This window comes from Oncorhynchus keta, chromosome 3 (genome assembly GCF_023373465.1).
Source record: "Oncorhynchus keta strain PuntledgeMale-10-30-2019 chromosome 3, Oket_V2, whole genome shotgun sequence".
Taxonomy (NCBI): Eukaryota; Metazoa; Chordata; class Actinopteri; order Salmoniformes; family Salmonidae; genus Oncorhynchus; species Oncorhynchus keta.
In genome coordinates, this window is record NC_068423.1 from 11,387,931 (window position 1) to 11,407,500 (window position 19,570).

At 42.0% G+C, this 19,570-nt stretch overlaps 1 long non-coding RNA gene across 1 annotated transcript in view; it reads right to left on the reverse strand.

The window, feature by feature from the left end:
- LOC127914275 (uncharacterized) overlaps positions 1-19,570 on the reverse strand; it is an 87,715-nt gene continuing 68,145 nt past the window's right edge. The window contains exon 4 of the long non-coding RNA XR_008087864.1: positions 1-307. This is a non-coding gene — a long non-coding RNA (uncharacterized LOC127914275). The remainder of the gene's footprint in view (positions 308-19,570) is intronic.

Sequence of the window (19,570 nt, forward strand, 5' to 3'; positions counted from 1 at the left end):
ACCTGTCTATCTCTTCCCAAGTTGTATAGTCCAGATTGTGCTCCCATGTCCTGAAATCCTGACATCGCTGCCTCTCCTGCTCCTCGTAATGCCGCCTCTCTGCTTTCGCTGCCTCCAGCTCTGCTTTGGGGCGGCGATATTCCCCTGGCTCTGCCCAGGGTCCTTTTGCGTCCAACTCGTCCTCCCATGTCCATGAGTCTTGTGATGCTGGCTGCTTCTCCTGCTTCCGCTGCCTCTCCTGCTGTTGCTGCTTTTCACCACGCCGCTTGGTCCTGTTGTGGTGGGTGATTCTGTCACGGTTTTCTTCCTGGGAAGGAGAGGCGGACCAAAACGCAGCATGGTTATAGTTCATGGTTCTTTAATAAGAAAACAAACTACAACACAATAAACGTAACAGTCCTAACTGGTGCATAAAACACAAAGACAGGAAACAATCACCCACAAAATACCCAAAGAATATGGCTGCCTAAATATGGTTCCCAATCAGAGACAACAATAAACACCTGCCTCTGATTGAGAACCAATCTAGGCAACCATAGACTTAACTAGACACCTAAACTGAACACAACCCCATAAATCTACAAAAACCCCTAGACAAGACAAAACGCATAAATCACCCATATCACACCCTGGCCTAACCAAAATAATAAAGAAAACAAAGATAACTAAGGCCAGGGCGTGACATTGTGACTGTTTGCACGTTGGCACTTTTGCATTGGCTGGAGGTTTCGACGCAGTGGCGTCCGTCCGTCTGTTGGTTTCTCCTGCCTAAATAAAGTGTGCGCCTGTTCACTCTCTGCACTCCTGCACCTGACTCCCCTCCCAGTACGCACGCCATTGACAGAATGTGATTTGGGGATTAGATACATATTTATTTAGACATTATAAAGAAAACATTTTTGAAACAAGGCCAGCTACGTTCACACTGCTATATTGACCTGAGCTTTGCTGTTGGGAAACCACTACAGTGTGCAACTTTCAGCTGTCGCAGATGCATCGCCCCTGTCGACTTCTGTCCGTAGTCGTCTGTAGTTGCCTTTAGTAGACTTACAACTTGAACACCCCCAATATAATATGACTAACCATAATAAAGAACCCTGTATGTTTCTTCAAAAGGTTATTTGGGGAGCCTTTGAGTTTGAGACTGGTTCTATACAGAACCTTAAGAAAAGGGTTCTTTATAGCACCATAAAGGTTATATAAAGAACCATTAATAAACAGTTATTTGTAGTACCAAAAACGGGTTGAAACGATGGCAGAATCCTTTTTTGGTGCTATATAGATTATAAATAAACTTGTTTTATGGTTCTTTACAGAACTGTTGAAAAGGGTTAAATATAGCACACTGTAAAAAAGCCAACTTCACCAATTGCTTGATCAGCATTTTTCTGTGAGTTGGGTGGATTTCAAAAGAACAAGAATTTGAGCTCATGTGTTAAAGTTTGTTTATTGAACAAACTGCTCGAAGTGAGCTGAATTTGAAAAAGTTTGTTGAGTAAAATGACAAAATAATGTTTGCTCAAAAACCCTCAAAACCACGCCCATCATTACCATTTTTCCCAGCATGCTCTATTGCAGGTTGATTATCAGAATTGTTAGTTTTAATCTGTGTTTTTGCATGTACATTGATTTGAATTGTATGTTCACTCAACCCAAAATGCAATGTTGAGTGAAAATACAAATCAATTTGAGAATTCATGTTGGTTGGTTCAGCTACAGTGCATTCGGAAAGTACACTTTTTGCACATTTTGTTAGTTACCGCCTTATTCTAAAATGGATAAACATTAATTGTTTTCCTCATCAATCTACACACTATACCCCATACTGACAAAGCAAAAACAGGTGAAGAAATTTTTGCAAATGTATTTTTAATAAAAAACAGAATTACCTTATTTACATAAGTATTCAGACCCTTCGCTATGAGACTCGAAATTGAGCTCAGGTGCATCCTGTTTCGATTGATCATCCTTGAGATGTTTCCACAACTTTATTGTAGTCCCCCTGTGGTAAATTCAATTGATTGGACATGATGTGGAAAGGCACACACCTGTCTATATAAGGTCCCACAGTTGACAGTGCATGTCAGAGCAAACACCAAGCCATGAGGTCGAAGGTATTGTTCGTAGAGAATTGTTAGTAAAAACTTCTGAAGCATTGAAGGTCCCCAAGAACACAGTGACCTGCATCATTCTTAAATGGAAGAAGTTTGGAACGACGAAGACTCTTCCTAGAGCCGGCAAAACTGAACAATCGGGGGGAGAAGGGCCTTGGTCAGGGAGGTGACCAAGAACCCAAACTGAGCAATCAGGGGGAGAAGGGCCTTGGTCAGGGAGGTGACCAAGAATCCGATGGTCACTCTGACAGAGCTTCAGAGTTACTCAGTGGAGATGGGAGAACCTTCCAGAAGGACAACCATCTCTGCAGCACTCTACCAATCAGGCCTTTACGGTAGAGGGGCCAGTGAATTGGAGTTTCTCTGGTCTGTCTCTGGTCTGATGAAACCTAGATTGAACTCTTTGGCCAGAATACCAAGCGTCACGTCTGGAGAAAACCTGGCACCATCCCTACGATGAAGCATGGTGGTGGCAGCATCATGCTGTGGGGTTGTTTTTCAGCAGCAGGGACTGGGAGACTAGTCAGGATCGAGGGGAAGATAAACAGTTCAAAGTACAGAGATCCTTGATGAAAACCTGCTCCAGAGCAAATGAATATCTCTGGAGAGACCTGAAAATAGCTGTGCAGCACCGCTCCCCATCCAACCTGACAGAGATTGAGAGGATCTGCAGAGAATAATGTGAGAAACTCCCCAAATACAGGTGTGCCAAGCTTGTAGCGTCATACCCAAGAAGACTTGAGGCTGTAATCGCTGCCAAAGGTGCTACAACATAGTACTGAGTAAAGATTCTGAATACTTAGGTAAATGTGATATTTAAGTTTTTTATTTTTTATAAATCTGCTAACATTTCTAAAAAATAGTTTTTGCTTTATGGGTATTGCGTGTTTGATTAGAGGGAGGGGGGGACAATTTAATCCATTTTAGAATAAGGCTGAACGTAACAAAATGTAGAAAAAGTAAAGGGGTCTGAATACTTTCAAAGTGCACTGTATACCCAAATGTTGTGCAAACTCACAAACTTATTGCAGCTGGTTTCCTTATAATTAATTGTATGTTGAATCAACTTCAATTCTATTGTGTTGAGCAAACTAACAATCCTATCGCTGCTGGTGGCCTAACAATTGTATGTTGAATCAACATATTTGTTTTTACAGTGCACCAAAAAGAGTTCTGCTATTCTTACAGGCCACAGCACCCTTATTTGACACAATATAGAACTATTATTACAATTAAGTAATTAAGTGAACTACGGTGAACTGTTACAGTAATAGTATTATATTTTCCCATACCAAGGTAAGCCTTTATGATTTCTGAATTTCTTCCATTTTTTTATGACAATGCATGACTCAAAGTGATAAAGAAAGGGGTGATAAGACCCCTTTACTTTGCCTGTTCATGTTTCTTCATTTCCCATTTCTATGGCCATCCCTCTGCTGAAAAATGTCACCTCAAGTTGTACTTCCTGGTCCATTACACACTTCCTCCTCTTTCCTCAACTTCATACTGTTACACAGCATATTGTGTGGGCCACAACTAAATTAAAGCAATTGGACACAAAACGTACAGTATTTTCCATTAATTGCAGATGATAGTGGTGTGTAGTGGATGGAAAACTCATTAAAGTTGGGGAATGAATAATGAATTAGGGCGAGCTGGTGTTGTGGTAGCTTGGTTTACATCTTCCCTGGGCCGGGCCCTATTTTGTCTCCCATGGGGGGGCAGAGAGGTGTGGAGGTGGCTAGGGGGCAGCCGGTGACAAAGCGAGGAAGGGAGACGGGTAGGCAGAGGGCCATATCAACTTAGCACCCAAGGTGAAAGTGAGGAGAAGGCCGTGCTGATTGGCTAAGCCAGCGCTAGGCTCATCAGTCAAAAATGGAAAAAGACCCAGCTAGCCAGGGGGACACTGAGCCGAAACATGTGGTCTGCAAGGAAACCATGACCACCGGCGGCCATCAGAGGAAACACAACCTAGCCTCTTTGTAGTTCTGTATTTGAGAGAGAGAAAAACTCAGTAGTGCTTACTGCAACATGAGAGGTGTTGTATATACCTGATTATGAACGTGGATGAGGTCTTAAAAAATAAAATTTTATATAAAGGCTGCTGTTTAATCATATTTGTTTTGGTACAGAACAAGATATGGCTGACTTGAAGAGTTGATAAATCATGATATCAGTGACTGTTTCCAAACATTGTTGTAAGACTATGCTCCATGAAAACAATTTACCAAGTTCTTATTCAGTAAGAGGTGGAATGGGTTTGGTAATGCAAATTCATGTAGACTTGTCATTTTAAACTAGCTATACCTTTCAAATGTTTGATAAGACACTTGTAATCTCAAAAGATACCCTAACCTTTCCACCTTGCGAGGTGGCGAAAGTGACATGTGACACAGAGTGGTCACATGGTGTCAGTGAGTGCCCTGTCTCAGGCGACCAGCCTCACATGGTCAGAGAAGTAACTGGAACTGGTGTCCCCCTCGGAGAGTAAGGACACTGGCAGAGTCTATCTTAAAATGGAGACTTGACTGGTCATCCTCCACTATCTGTATGGCCTCAGTGACATGTAAGTTGACAAAGGCGATACCTGTTTCCGATTCACTGAAACTCAAATGTAATTTGGGCAAAGATTAATAGCATTGGCACATTGTCATTGTGTGTTACCACCATACATTGTCATTGTATCAAAGGATCATTGTCGAGCCTTGGTTTCACTGGGCTAGAATGTCACACAGCAGCAGCTTGTCAAACCACAAACGGGGACGAACAGAACAAAGACCCAAGGCACACCTAAATATCTCCTTTGACAACGTCAGGATTCAGAAATCATAATGCTATCCTGGTCCCAGATCTGGAGTTGGCAAGACAGCACAAGCAGATCCGGGACGAGCCTGTGAAAATGTTATCTTGCTTTTCTTTCCCACTCATGTCATATGTCATATGATGGATAGACAATGTCCTCCTCCCCCCCATCTCTCACATGTTGTTCACAGCAAGGTCTGATGTTGAGGAAGCTTTTGATAGAGCTTAGCTACTCATTACGCATTCTAACTAACAAAAGACACCTCACTTTCCACTGCGGCCCACTCATTGGGAATGCTAATCTGCCTTTTCATTGCAAGCCTTTTTAGCATTTCAGACAGAACCTCTTTGATTATTCTGCTTTACTCAATCACCATCAGTCACCATTCTATCTATAAATAAATAAAGTTAGAAATCACATTGGTGAAAGAGGTAAGAGGAGCCGATTTCTCTCTACCTGTGGAGCACTCTATTTAAAATGTCAGATAGGAGGGTGGTAAGGGAAAGGGGGGAAGAGGAGGAGGCTTAGCTTGGATTCAGGTTGGTATGGTGCCATGACCTCTGCTGTGGGTAGACTCGGCACCCTGGTCAGGGACAAAGCACTCAACCAGCAGAGGATGATTCATTTGTTTGGAGTGTCTGTGATTGCAGAGCCCTAAGAGGAGTTGGTTAGAATGAACACTCTAGATGAATAGTCATCCCAATGCTAGCTCCCTGAAAATGTTCCATCTCTAAACCATACAAATGAATACAGACACAGCACAGATGAATAAAAATAAGACATTGAAACTTTTTGTTTATTTAAAATATGAATGTTTGAAATGAATGAATGTTGGATTTATTGTCCATGAATATGAATGAAAGATGTAGATTAATGTAAGAATGGGTGTGCTGTGCACCATCAAACTGCAGGGAAACCCTCATTACATGAATGTATAGACACTGTCTGGAAACTTTGCACTACCTAGTAAGTTGAACTTAAATGAACTGAACTAATGGCTATAGGCTGGACATACAATCAGTCAGCCTATACGGGTCATAGGGACTGCATGGCAACGACGACCTAGTTGCTAAAAATGTCTCTGGCGCATAATTAGTGAGGTAACTAGATTACACAGCGGGATTGGAGAGGAGTGGACAGTGGAGTCTGGAGGAGAGGGAGAGGAGAAACTTGAGATTAATACAGCCTGTTCATTATATTATATATCACATCACAGGAGGCTGCAGAAGGGAGAATGGCTCATAAGAATGTCCGGAAAGGCACAAATATAATGGCATCAAACACATGGAAACCATGTATTTGATACCGTTCTACTGACTCCGCTCGAGTCATTACCACGAGCCTGTTCTCCCCAGTTAAAGTGCCACCAACCTCCTGTGTTTCACATGTAATGTAACTACAGTATCTCCCTTCTTCTGTAGTTAACACACAGACAGTTGGCTGACAAAGGTAATCACAGATCAGCAGTCTTGCACTGTTTATCATGGAGGTAGTTAGAATGTATGTGTGAATGAGTCATCATGAAGATAACAACATCAAATTGGTATACAGTAAGCTTATGAGTAATATTCAAATGAGGTTGATTTCCATCCTAAGAGACAAAGCTGTTCTTTTTCATTATAATAATGATCATAATCACTGCCATTTGATCCAAATTACCTTTAACCACAGTGTATTTCAGTTACAGATGACAGATCTTAATTTGACCAATTTCGTCACAATAGGAAAATAATCCTGTAGCAAGAGCATTTGAATGAATATTGAATATTTACACGGAACAAAAATATAAACGCAACATGCAACCATTTCAAAGATTTTACTGACTTACAGTTAATTTGAGGAAATATGTCAATTCAAATATATTCAGTTGGCCTTAATCTATGGATTTCACATCTGTATCTGTTGCTCACAGATACCTTAAAACGTCAATCCATAGCATCCCAAACGGGCTCAATGGGTGACATGTCTGGTGAGTATGCAGGCCATGGAAGAACTGGGACATTTTCAGCTTCCAGGAATTGTGTATTGATAGATCAGTGTTGTAGTACTCAAGACCACATACTGAGTGTCTCGGTCTTTCAGTGGCATGTATTCATGGATGCCAAAGGAAGCCAGGTCCCCAAAAATAATTCAGATTTAGTCTCTCTGTGTTTCATAATTTTCCTTCAATTCGCAAGAGGCTGAATGTATCTCACAGGTGAAAGCATCCGATCGTGCGAAACAGCGCTCCTCTGTCTTTCTATGTGTAGGCCTGATCTGATACTGTCTGGTCCAAACGAGTATGACATTGTTCCCACCTGTAGCATTGAATGCAAAGGAAGCCAGCGAGCATTTGGCCTCCCTTGACAAAAAAAAGTATTAAAAATGTGCCAATCGGCGTTGAGCTAAACTGAGCGAGCTCAACTGTGAATGCAAGCTTGGATTTGGCGTGTCTGCTATCAAATTGCTTTGAGAGCATACGTCATTGACAGAAACAACTTGAATTGTTGCATCTCGTTGTGTTGTTGTCATCCGGTGGCTAGCTAGCTAGCTAACTAAAATTGTCCCTATCCTAAATTAGCCATGGATGGAGATAGGGATTGGGACTTGTGGTTTTACTTAATTCTCCGTACTGGCCAACGATTATAGCAGTGATTCTGATCCAACCATTAATTCATACATTGTTGTGCTCCTGGCCTGAGGGGATGGCAACAAGAAACATGAAACATGAAAGAGAGGAGGATGGCATTGGCGTTTCTCTAAAAGTAGGGTGAGTTAACATGATTTTCTACTTGCATGGATGCGTGCACACACACACACATGCTCGCTAAGAGAAATCAGAACCAGGGACAGCCACATCATATTTAGCTCACGTTGATTGGATGAAATTGTTTTTGGTATCTTTTAGTGATCACTGCATTAGACCAAGCAGAGGTGATTTGAAGGTGTTGAAATGTTGAAGTTGAAAAGGTGCTGGAATAGTGGAGGCAGCTTCTGTTTTCTTTGCGACTTGAGGTAACTTTCTGTGGTTCGAAATCAACAGTTGTTAAGTGGTCGGAAAATGTCGGACACATTAACTTGCTTGACCATGCTGTAGGTCATGTAACTGTCTGTTACTGTACATGCAATATACTTTGTGGACTTCACTGGACAAATGTTGCTATCCGGTTTTGTGATATGCCTTTTTATTGGCTAATAGGCTAGCATATCTATTTATATAGCAACCTAAAATCTTGGAGCCTAAAGTTAGTTATATAGCTAGCTTGCTAGCTGCTAGGAGGATGTAATATCATGCCATTGGAGAAGTGGGTGAGTGACTGACTTTTTCCCCTCATATTGTTTTTCGGTGGCTATACACAGCTAGTGACACAGGTGTCATTTGGTTAGCTAGCAAGAACTTGAATGACTGTTATACAGTTAACATATCTCTTGCGTTCGCAAATTCACTCTGGTTATCTACTCCGATTTCAGAGCACTCTTGTCTGAGTGTGCCAGAGCGCAGCACAACTGATGAACGGCGAGAAAAATGGCCAGAGTGAGGTGTTCTCTGATTTGGGTCTGGAAGTAGCTAGCTAGCAAGTCTAGCCAACTTTAGCCAGTTAGCTTGGGTGCTTGGTTGGGACAAGCATGCATTGGCAGGCAAGCTACAGAAGGATGAGGAGTCAACATTTCCCCATCGTTTATCATTGCAATTTTGACTTCCAACTAGCTGAAAAAATTTGAGAGGGTTTAGATTGTAGTCCATCTTGCTCTGGCTAACATTAGTTGTTGATCTTGTTGAGGTGCATAACTGAGGGAGAGAGAGCTTACCTTTACATGGTTGTATGAGCAACAGGACTGTAAAGTTCCCAAACATAAGAGGACTCCCGTGTTGTTTACATATTTGCAAAAATCCATTCAGGTGTATTTTGTGGCTTCTGGCAAATGTGTTCGAATGATCTAAATTTGCGCTGTTGCAACTGCCTGTACCACACAGTCTTGTTCAAAGTGAATGATGGCAGGCCCGTGTGGAAAATGATAACAAGTTATCAGCTGCCAGGCTAACTAGCTAACCAAATCCAGTCATGTGCTAACATAACACAAGACAAAACAAATGGAAAATGAAAAGTGGATCGACGATGGCTAGTAGACCGGTGACGCCGACCGCCGCCCGAACAAGGAGAGGAACCGAATTCGGTGGGGAAATCGTGACAGTTGTAGCTTGCTGTTTAGTAGCTAGCCATATCTACTACTAAAAAGAGAAGAGGTTTTATAGTGGAAATACAAAAGATCTCTTGTAAAACCTCTTCTATTTTTAGTCATTGATTTGGCTACCCGTAGTTGTTTAGTTATCTAACTAGCTAGGTAAGTTAGCAAATAATTAGATTTCGCACCAATGTAACACAGTAGTATGTTATCCAGCAATACACAATATGGGTTTCAGTACATAAACTAAGGTTAGCTAACTAGCTGGGTGACTTGCAGGAAAAATTACTTACTTAGCTCGGCACCATAATTGTAATCTGCCCTCTTGGTGCTGACATCGGCTGTAGCTGAGCTTCTAATGTTAGCTAAATCCAACCCTTTATTTCAAATCCTCTTTTCTATATTCCCGTTGAAACATGTATGGTTGAATGTCACCATGTAGCTAATAGATGCTCAATCGTCAAATTAGTGTTCATTAGAAGAATCATTGTGTCAGGTCAGTTCTTTCAGTTTTGCCCAAAGGATTGTTGTTAGTGTCCATCTCCTTTAAAAAAAAAGCCTGCCTTGAGGGGGGTGATGGGGACCAGAGCACAAAGCACTGCACAACACAAGTTGTAGTCTTTCAGAGACTGGGAAAAAATGTGTCTGCTTTATATTTAGCAATGAATCCGCCGATAGGAACAACATCGCTGAAATACATACAATGGCTCTATCGAACAAGGACAACCATATCTAACCCACAGAAACACACAGTAGATCAGGTTAGCAAGATAGCTAGCTAGCTAGATGAGGTTAGCATGCCCGCCAGCTACACTGACAGCTGTCACTGCCCTATTTGTTGAGGTTTATCAACTCCACCTGGAAATTCCCACACGCAGTTTGTGAATATGTATAAATAGCCTTCATAATCTTTCGGAGGTGGATCCTAAACGTACATTTCCTCTCTAGGACAGGAAATTACGTCAAAATAGTGGCGTCAACTTCTTCTGGGGTGGGGGGGGCTTCTTTAAAATAAAAGTGTCTGGACTGTCCATATTTGAAATGTGTAACTTCTCGGGGATTGAGTTATTTGTGCCAGAAGGGCATGGGTTGGAACTGAACCCACACATTCAAAGTAGGCCTATATATGCAGGCCTAACCGCTAGACCACTCCAGGTCACAATTTAACTCAATTATGATAGTTGATTCATAACCTTAGGGCCTCTTTTTCGATAATGTACTCTAGATTTTAAAAATCATGGACTTTCATGCGTCATTGCACTACATTCTGTAGGCTACCTCACTCTTCCGAATTTCATCTTGTCTTTACATCTGATATTAGAGGCCATGAAAAAATAGTGATAAAGTTAAGATCCAACATCTGAAGTGCATTCATCTTAAGATAGCTAGGTGAGGCAACCACGTATCATAGTCATAGTAAGTACATTCATCCTCGATAAAGTAGATATCAGCAAAGTCAGTGCTAGTAGGAAATGACAAGCACACGTTTTTTTGTGTGTGTGTTTTTAGCAGTGGGGAGATGGGAGGTGGAGAGGGGTTGGGTGCTGTGGGAAGATGGGCAGGGACTGATTTGATTTGTCTCAAAGCAGACACAAATGAGATTTCTCTACTATTCCGTCAGATGCCTCACGGGTGTAGGCCTATGACAGCTTCTTCATAGTTGTTGACCCCTGACCTGGATCTGATTCACTCTGCTGTGAGGGCAGCTGGACACAATGGACATTGACCCTGTATTGACCATGTAAAATGAAATATTGAAGGTCAAATACTTTGTGACTCTAACTTTGGAAATCAACACACTGACTTCCTGGACAGACAAGTGGCAGAAATGAGCTGAGGTCTATGAAATCTCAGAGCACTTTAACACTCCCCATGGGCACACTGGAACAAACACAATGCGACACCTGTCAGTCTGATACAGTCAATTGAAAAGATGATCGTTTGACATGTAGGATTGAGATAGCTGATTGCATTTTCAAAAAAAGAGTGCTATTTAGAACCAATTATCCCTGTAGGAGAACCCTCTGAAAAAAAATCCACATAGAACTCTTTTCCAGGGGTTGGAACCGGTTCAGAGAACAGAACCAAAAACCGGAAAAAACAAAGACTTTCTAGGAACAGAATCAGAACCCGGAACAAAAGTTATCTATACTGTTCCAGAACAGAACCGTTATTTGAAAACCTGGGATGGGAACCTGTTAATAGTAACATTATTTTACGCTCTGGGCATTTTTCTCCAGTCCCACAAAAAAACACAACAAAGCACCTATGCAAAGCCCTCTCTCTGTCAATCAGAAACTTCTTCCAGTGTCTGCCTGCCAGCTGAAAATCTTTGCCAGTGTGTGTGCATGTTAACTACCTGCCCCTCCCCCTCCAAAGCATAGCTGTAGCCTACTGACATTACAAGCTGGTCTGCACAAGCTGGTCTCTGAGGATATGGCTTGAGATGCCTTGGCTGATTTCTTTTGATTTTCCCATGATGAAGCCATGACATAATTTTCTGGAATTTTCCAAGCTGTTTAAAGGCACAGTCAACTTAGTGCATGTACACTTCTGACCCACTGGAATTGTGATACAGTGAATTCTAAGTGAAATACTTGGTCTGTAAATAATTGTTGGGAAAATTACTTGTGTCATGCACAAAGTAGATGTCCTAACCGACTTGCCAAAAGTATAGATTGTTATCAAGAAATTTGTGGAGTGGTTGAAAAACTAGTTTTAATGACTCCAACATAAGTGTATGTAAACTTCGGATTTCACTGTATATACTGTATTCTAATGTTTTCTAGTCAATGCCACTCCGACATCGCTCATCCTAATATTTATATATTTCTTAATTCCATTGTTTTACTTCGAGATTTGTGTTGTTGTGAATTGTTAGATACGACTGCACTTTTGGAGCTAGGAACACAAGCATTTCACTACACCCGCAATAACATCTGCTAAATATGTTTTTTTGTGAATGCTGCCATCTATCCATCTATTTTGGTTTGGATACGTTCTAATCGTCACAGTCTTCTATCCTCTTCCTGATGAACCCAGTCACTGAGTCAGTGTATGCATCGATACTATTCTCAGAGGCGAAGCAGAACATTTCCCAGTCCATGTGATCAAAACAATCTGAAGCATAGATTCCAATTGGTCAGACACACATTGAACAGTCCTTACCACAGGTGCGTCCTACTTAAGTTTCTGCATATAGGTGGGGAAGAGCAGAATGGGGGCTTGATCTGATTTGTCGAAGGAAGGGCAGGGGAGGGCCTTGTAGCAGTCCCGGAAGGGAGAGTAGCAATGATCCAGAGTACTCTATGAGTGTGTTGCACAGGAGATGTGTTGATAAAAGTTCAGTAGCGTTTTCTTCAGATTTCCTTAATTAAAGTCCCCAGCTACAATAACCGTGGCCTCATGATTCAGGGACTGAACATTAGCAAGTAATATACTCTGAAGCGGTGGATGGTATGCATGTCGCCTGAGTCTGACTAGGGCCCCACTTCTTCTTCCCCTTCTCTGGTGTCAGCATTTTGGTGCAGACCCCGGGATGAATAGAGTTGTCTCGGGAAGTTCAAACACAGGATCCATGTCAGTGAAGCCCAATTTCTGCTATAATATCTGGTGAGTGACAGCCGATCTAATAACCCAAAGTTATTTTCGGCTGTAGGTAATAATACAATAAATGTTCTGAGCAAATAATGTGAGAAATAACACACACAAAACAAAATCATATGGCAAAGTTGGCTAGGAGCTTGAAACAGGGCAACTGTGTCTGTCGGCGACATCTTTTCATGAGACTTCCAGTGTGTTGACATTGTGTATGTGATTAGACCTGAGAACCCATGCCTACCGATCATCTCCTCAGCAGAGCTCCAATTACTCAGATCACACAATTTTCCCTGGAGTGAAAAGTAGAGAAACAAGGAACCCAAAAGCTGCAGCAGTAAAGATAGTAAAGTTTCAGTAGAAAAGTTCAGTTATTTTCACGTTAACGAGGATTAAGGACATTCTTGAGAGATTCTCGAGAGGTATAGATTCCCGAGAGACGTCACCGTAATGTAAACTTGCGAATTACTCACATCTCGAACACTACCTCCAGAGGTCGTGCACGATACTCGCCCGGCAGTTGCCCTCTCTAAGCAGAGCAGTGTAAGTAGAATTGTCTTGTTGAGCCAAACTTTCCTACAGTAAAAATCGTAATAGCAGAGTAATGTTTTTTAAACAGCTAAAACATTTAAGCATTTTTTATTATATTTGAGACTTGTTTTATTGAATTTTCAAGTAATGCAACAGTGTAAAAGCCTGTTACATTCTGAAATTGTTGTGGTGGCTTTCAGAAAGGGAAACTCAACTGTGTTTTTTCCCCTGTTGGCTGCAGTGCTCTGAGTCACCGTCGGGGCAAGTAGCCATATTTTATTTTATTTTATTAGGATCTCTTTTAGTCCCCATTTGGACTAATCTTCCAAGAGTCCTTAACATTAAAATACAATTTATAATACAAACACACTTTCACATGTAACACACTATTACAAACATACATTTTTTTTATTTTTTTTTTATTTCACCTTTATTTAACCAGGTAGGCTAGTTGAGAACAAGTTCTCATTTGCAACTGCGACCTGGCCAAGATAAAGCATAGCAGTGTGAACAGACAACACAGAGTTACACATGGAGTAAACAATTAGCAAGTCAATAACACAGTAGAAAAAATTGGCAGTCTATATACAATGTGTGCAAAGGCATGAGGAGGTAGGCGAATAATACAATTTTGCAGATTAACACTGGAGTGATAAATGATCAGATGGGCATGTACAGGTAGAGATATTGGTGTGCAAAAGAGCAGAAAAGTAAATAAATAAAAACAGTATAAAAACAGTATGGGAATGAGGTAGGTGAAAAAGGGTGAGCTATTTACCTATAGACTATGTACAGCTGCAGCGATCGGTTAGCTGCTCGGATAGCTGATGTTTGAAGTTGGTGAGGAGATAAAAGTCTCCAACTTCAGCGATTTTTATTCGTTCCAGTCACAGGCAGCAGAGTACTGGAACGAAAGGCGGCCAAATGAGGTGTTGGCTTTAGGGATGATCAGTGAGATACACCTGCTAACGGATGGGTGTTGCCATCGTGACCAGTGAACTGAGATAAGGCGGAGCTTTACCTAGCATGGACTTGTAAATGACCTGGAGCCAGTGGGTCTGGCGACGAATATGTAGTGAGGGCCAGCCGACTAGAGCATACAAGTCGCAGTGGTGGGTGGTATAAGGTGCTTTAGTGACAAAACGGATGGCACTGTGATAGACTGCATCCAGTTTGCTGAGTAGAGTGTTGAAGCCATTTTGTAGATGACATCGCCGAAGTCGAGGATCGGTAGGATAGTCAGTTTTACTAGGGTAAGCTTGGCAGCGTGAGTGAAGGAGGCTTTGTTGCGGAATAGAAAGCCGACTCTGGATTTGATTTTGATTGGAGATGTTTGATGTGAGTCTGGAAGGAGAGTTTGCAGTCTAGCCAGACACCTAGGTACTTATAGATGTCCACATATTCAAGGTTGGAACCATCCAGGGTGGTGATGCTAGTCGGGCATGCGGGTGCAGGCAGCGATCGGTTGAAAAGCATGCATTTGGTTTTACTCGCGTTTAAGAGCAGTTGGAGGCCACGGAAGGAGTGCTGTATGGCATTGAAGCTCGTTTGGAGGTTTGATAGCACAGTGTCCAATGACGGGCCGAAAGTATATAGAATGGTGTCGTCTGCGTAGAGGTGGATCAGGGAATCGCCCGCAGCAAGAGCAACATCATTGATATATACAGAGAAAAGAGTCGGCCCGAGAATTGAACCCTGTGGCACCCCCATAGAGACTGCCAGAGGACCGGACAGCATGCCCTCTGATTTGACACACTGAACTCTGTCTGCAAAGTAATTGGTGAACCAGGCAAGGCAGTCATCCGAAAAACCGAGGCTGTTGAGTCTGCCGATAAGAATTTGGTGATTGACAGAGTCGAAAGCCTTGGCGAGGTCGATGAAGACGGCTGCACAGTACTGTCTTTTATCGATGGCGGTTATGATATCATTTAGTACCTTGAGTGTGGCTGAGGTGCACCCGTGACCGGCTCGGAAACCAGATTGCACAGCGGAGAAGGTACATATGGGATTCGAGATGGTCAGTGACCTGTTTGTTGACTTGGCTTTCGAAGACCTTAGATAGGCAGGGCAGGATGGATATAGGTCTATAGCAGTTTGGGTCCAGGGTGTCTCCTCCTTTGAAGAGGGGGATGACTGCGGCAGCTTTCAATCCTTGGGGATCTCAGACGATATGAAAGAGAGGTTGAACAGGCTGGTAATAGGGGTTGCGACAATGGCGGCAGATAGTTTCAGAAATAGCGGGTCCAGATTGTCAAGCCCAGCTGATTTGTACGGGTCCAGGTTTTGCAGCTCTTTCAGAACATCTGCTATCTGGATTTGGGTAAAGGAGAACCTGGAGAGGCTTGGGTGAGGAACTACGGGGGGCGGAGCTGTTGGCCGAGGTTGGAGTAGCCAGGCGGAAGGCATGGCCAGCCGTTGAGAAGTGCTTATTGAAGTTTTCGATAATCATGGATTTATCGGTGGAGACCGATACTCTACTAGCCATATGATCTAGCTATGCAATCAAGAAGCTTATCAACTCACCAAGGAATTATCAATGTTTTTAGTCGCAATTTGCGTTTACCTAAGATAATGACTTCCATGATATTAATAAAATTAGGTCTGGTTTGTTCCAAGGTAACTTTAATATGCTGAAATTGTAATGTTGCTAGGGGTTTCTAGTTCAGCTAATGTCAGTTTTCAGCTAACTATCTAGGAGATAGCTATTAGGATGTAGCTAGCTAAGGAGAATGGCAAAATTATTTTGTTTAACTTTCTACCGTGCAATCTCTATACTATAGTATGAACGAGACTGATAATGTTACTGTACTTTCATATTCGTAAGAGAGGGGTCTGATATGCTAACATTGCTAGCATCAGTAGCTAGCTAGCTGTGCTGTATTGTTTCTGGTAAGATACATTTAATGTGTGTACAAACGAGAACATAAACCATTAAATTGTCTGCACATGCTTGTAGATTGTTGCATTAATTAAAAGTGTAATTTGGTTGAATTATTCAAGAGTTTGGCTAACATGTTTTAGATGAAAAATTGCTTGCATTGTTGAATAATGCTTAGCTACTAACTAGTGGCTTCTGTGATACTGATATTTTCTGTAAATTTGGAGCTGCAGAGCAAGAATGTCATATTTCCAGCCACAACTAAAGGTAAGGCAAGGATGTAATGGAAAAATATAAACGCAACATGTAAAGTATTGGCCCCATGTTTCATGAGCTGAAATAAAAGATACCAGCAATTTTCCATATGCACAAAAAGCTTGTTCATCTCAACTTTTGTGCACAAATTACTTTACATCCCTGTCAGTGAGCATTTCTCCTTTGCCAAGATAATCCATCCACCTGACAGGTGTGGCATATCAAGAAGCTGATTCAACAGTGTGATCACTACATCATTACACATTACATCCCTTGTGCTGGGGACAATAAAAGGCCACTGTACAATGTGCAGTTGTGTCACTACTCAATGCCACTGATGTCTCAAGTTTTGAGGGAGTGTGCAATTGGCATGCTGACTGCAGGAATGTCCACCAGAGGGCTGTTACCAGATAATTTAATGTTCATTTCTCTACCATTAGCCGCCTCCAATGTTGTTTTACAGAATTTGGTGTACGTCCAACCGGCCTCACAATCACTGACCACGTGTAAACACACCAGAGCAGGACCTCCATGTCTGGCTTTTTCACTTGTGGGATCGTCTTGAGACCAGCCACCCAGAGAGCTGATGAAACTGTGGGTTTGCACAATCAAAATATTTCTGCATAAACTGGCAGAAACCGTCTCAGGGAAGCTCATCTGCATGCTCGTCGTCCTCACCAGGGTCTTGATCTGACTGCAGTTCAGTGTCGTAACTGACTTCAGTGGGAAAATGCTCACCTTCGATGGTCACTGGCACCCTGGAGAAGTGTGCTCTTCACGGATGAATCCCGGTTTCAACTGAACCAGGCAACATGGTGTTATGTGGGCAAGTGGTTTGCTGATGTCAATGTTGTGAACAGAGTGCCGCATGGTGGCAGTGGGGTTATGGTATGGGCAGGAATAAGCTACGGACAACAAATACAATTGCATTTTATCGATGGCAATTTGAATGCACAGAGATAATGTGACAAGATCCTGACGCCCATTGTTGTGCCATTCATCCACCACCATTTACAGTTTCTTTCAGACTTCATATCTAGTTTGCTTTTGAAGGATTTCAGGCTCAGATAAAAAAAAATACATATAGAATGTAACTCTTTACTGAATACAGTGTCCCACATTCATGTTTATTTAATAACGGTCCATCTGTTTCAGTAGCTAATATAGGCAACACTGATATTGATATCTGATATCAACAGTCTGTGACATCACTACAGCAGATATATGGGCAGAATTATGATTGGTCTGTTTTTAACAGTTAAGATCCTTCCCGTTGATCTCTGTTGATTCAACATGAGAGGAGAGAGGGAAGCAGTAGTGCTAATTTCTGTTGATGGATTGATGGTTTAGACTTTGGTATGTTTCCTTTCTGACTCTATGAGTGTGCATGGACTCTGAAATCAATTCGATGCAAGGTTTTGTTTCTCAGACTTCAACTGCAAAAATAGACAATATTTGGAACAGTTACAGGCTAATAAGCTAGTTAAACAGTGCATTCAGAAAGTATTCAGACCCATTCCCTTTTTCACATTTTGTTACATCACAGCCTTCTTCTAAAATTGATTAAATTGTCCCCCCCCCCTCATCAATCTACACAAAATACCCTGTAATGACAAAGCAAAAACAGTTTTTTAGAATTTTTTGCAAATGTATAAAAAATTAAAAACGGAAATATGACATTTACATAAGTATTCAGACCCTTTACTCAGTACTTTGTTGAAGCACCTTTGGCAGCCTTCTTGGGTATTTTTTAAATTATTTTTTTATTTAACTTTTATTTAACCAGGTAGGCTAGTTGAGAACAAGTTCTCATTTACAACTGCGACCTGGCCAAGATAAAGCAAAGCAGTGTGACACAGACAACAACACAGAGTTACACATGGAGTAAACAATAAACAAGCCAATAACACAAACAAATCAATGGCACAGTAGAAAAAAGAAAGTCTATATACAGTGTGTGCAAAAGGCATGAGGAGGTAGGCAATAAATAAGCCAAAGGAGCGAATAAATACAATTTATCAGATTAACATTGGAGTGATAAATGAGCAGATGATGATGTGCAAGTAGAGATACCGGTGTGCAAAAGAGCAGAAAAGTAAATAAAATAAAAACAGTATGGGGATGAGGTAGGTAGATTGGGTGGGATATTTATGTATAGCTGCAGTGATTGGTTAGCTGCTCAGATAGTTGATGTTTAAAGTTGGTGAGGGAAATAAAAGTCTCCAACTTCAGCGATTTTTGCAATTCGTTCCAGTCACTGGCAGCAGAGAACTGGAAGGAAAGGCGGCCAAATGAGGTGTTGGCTTTGGGGATGATCAGTGAGATATACCTGCTGGAACGTGTGCTACGGGTGGGTGTTGTTATCGTGACCAGTGAACTGAGATAAGGCAGAGCTTTACCTAGCATAGCCTTATAGATGACCTGGAGCCAGTGGGTCTGGCGACGAATATGTAGCGAGGGCCACCCGACTAGAGCATACAGGCTGCAGTAGTGGGTGGTATAAGGTGATTTGGTAACAAAACGGATGGCACTGTGATAGACTGCATCCAGTTTTCTGAGTAGAGTGTTGGAAGCTATTTTGTAGATGACATCGCCGACGTCGAGGATCTGTAGGATAGTCAGTTTTACTAGGGTAAGTTTGGCGGCGTGAGTGAAGGAGGCTTTGTTGCGAAATAGAATGCCGATTCTAGATTTGATTTTGGATTAGATATGTTTAATATGAGTCTGGAAGGAGAGTTTACAGTCTAACCAGACACCTAGGTATTAATAGTTGTCCACATATTCTAGGTCGGACCGTCCAGGGTAGTCGGGCGGGCGGGTGCGGGCAGCGAACGGTTGAAAAGCATGCATTTGGTTTTACTAGCTTTTAAGAGCAGTTTGAGGAGGAGGAAGGAGGAAGGAATTGCCAGCCGTTGAGAAATGCTTGTTGAAATTTTCGATTTTTGTGGATTTATCAGTGGTGACCGTGTTATCTAGCCTCAGTGCAGTGGGCAGCTGGGAGGAGGTGCTCTTGTTCTCCATGGACTTTACAGTGTCCCAAAAGAGTTAGAGCTACAGGATGTGAATTTCTGCTTGAAAAAGCTAGCCTTTGCTTTCCTGACTGACTGCGTGGTATTGTTTTCTGACTCCCCTAAACAGTTGCATATCAAGGGGACTATTCGATGCTATTGCAGTCCGCCACAGGATGTTTTTGTGCTGGTCAAGGGCAGTGAGGTCTGGAGTGTACCA